This window comes from Equus przewalskii, chromosome 19, assembly GCF_037783145.1.
Source record: "Equus przewalskii isolate Varuska chromosome 19, EquPr2, whole genome shotgun sequence".
Classification (NCBI taxonomy): Eukaryota; Metazoa; Chordata; class Mammalia; order Perissodactyla; family Equidae; genus Equus; species Equus przewalskii.
The window spans coordinates 27,146,016-27,148,060 of record NC_091849.1 but is presented as its reverse complement, the minus strand read 5'-3'; the positions used below and the strand labels follow the sequence as shown (position 1 = coordinate 27,148,060).

General features: G+C 38.1%; 1 pseudogene; it reads left to right on the top strand.

The window, feature by feature from the left end:
- Positions 1-757: 757 nt before the first annotated feature.
- On the top strand, positions 758-1,711 carry LOC103540663 (putative olfactory receptor 2B8; annotated as a pseudogene).
- Positions 1,712-2,045: the final 334 nt, after the last annotated feature.

The following is a 2,045-nucleotide window of genomic DNA, read 5'->3' as shown; positions in this document are numbered from 1 at the left end:
GTTCTTGCTAAATTAGTATATTAATTTTAGGCATCTTGAGGGCAAGAGTTAAGCACCATAATTGAATGGTGGCATTTTCACAGTGGATTTGAATATTTAATTGTTTTACTACCAAACAAAAAGATGAGGGTAGGTCTCACAAGTATAATATATTAGGTAGAGAAGAAAGGCAAAACTCCCAAAATTGTATATGTGTAGCACTATTAGTGATTTTTTTAATGTAATTTAATCCTTTGTACAAATACATTCTAGGTCATAAATTCCTTTATCTGAACACATTATAGTGATTATCTTTTATTATATTCTATTCCATGTGAGGTACTTGCAAATCCAATTGTGCAGAAGTATAACATATGTATTTGGAATAACCTCTCTCCCTCTGTTCACATTTCTTTCTTATTCTTTCTGATCACTGTCCCAGTTTTCCCTTATTCCCATTCTCTAAATTGTACAGAAATTCTTACTGAACTTTAAATCCTATTAAACTCAATCTGAAACAGACCTTTTATACTTATGACTGATGCAAACACAAGATCCATCATTTGATTTTTCTTATATTAAATATCAGATTATATATTTTGCAATATGTGAAATTAAATTAGTATAAAATACGTCAATCAATGAGTACATTATTTATTCAAACAGTTGCATTTAAAATCCTTTGGTCATGTCTTTTAGCATAATAGATTCTGCCCCCTTTCCATTTTTGGGGAGCTATCTTTTAAAAATTGCTAAATGCTTGGTCTTGACAGGAACCATGCGCTAACAAAGGATGGAACAGAAAAATGGAAGTTCTTTCACTGGATTTATCCTACTAGGTTTCTCTGACAGGCCTCAACTGGAGCTAGTCCTCTTTGTGGTTCTTTTGATCTTCTATATCTTCACTTTGCTGGGAAACACAACCATCATTGCATTGTCCCACCTGGACCCACATCTTCACACCCCTATGTACTTTTTCCTCTCCAACCTCAGCTTTCTGGACCTGTGTTACACTACCAGCATTGTTCCCCAGCTCCTGGTTAATCTCAGAGGAACAGACAAATCTATCTCCTTTGCTGGTTGTGTAGTTCAGCTGTTCATCTCTCTAGGCTTGGGATGCACTGAATGCATTCTCTTAGGAGTTATGGCATTTGACCGTTATGTGGCTGTATGCAGGCCCCTTCACTACACAGTAATCGTGCACCCACGTCTCTGTGTCCTCATGGCTTCTGCTTCATGGCTCTTTGGCGTTACCAACTCTTTATTGCAGACAGTGCTCATCTTCCGTTTACCACTTTGTGGGAGAAATAAATTAGACCACTTCCTTTGTGAGATTCCTGCATTGCTCAAGCTTGCCTGTACTGACATCACTATGATTCAGTCTGAGATCTTCTTTGTCGGTGCCTTGGATCTTCTATCACCTGTTGCATTTATCATGTTCTCTTATGGTCGGATTATCAGGGCCATCTTAAGAATAAAGTCAGCAGCAGGGCAGAGAAAAGCATTTGGGATGTGTGGATCCCACCTCACAGTGGTCACCCTGTTCTATGGCACAGCCATCTATGCTTATCTCCAGCCCAGCAACAACTACTCTCAGGATCAGGGCAAGTTCATAGCTCTTTTCTACACCATCGTTACTCCCATGATCAATCCCCTCATCTATACACTGAGGAACAAGGATGTGAAGGGAGCAATGAGGAAGGTGCTTTGGAAGGACTATGACTCCAAATGACGAGACAAGGAAGACACTTTAATAGAAGGACTTTGAATACCAGAGCCCTTAAGATGTTTGTGTCGTCCAGGATTCATCCAAAATTTCCCTTGACAGCTCTCAAAGGAATTTCCTTACCTCATCCTCTTATGAAAATACATATTCAAAGTCAAAGTTCATGGATTCATTCCAACCTCCAGATATACTGTTTCTATTTTATAGAACATCTGCCTTTTATTGATTGTTTTTAAAAGCTCACAGATTTTTCTTATTTTCAGTCTCATTTGGGAACATTATTCCATTTCTACTTGCAAAAAAAACCCATTTAAGTACATATCACAAAGGCACAGCCCAA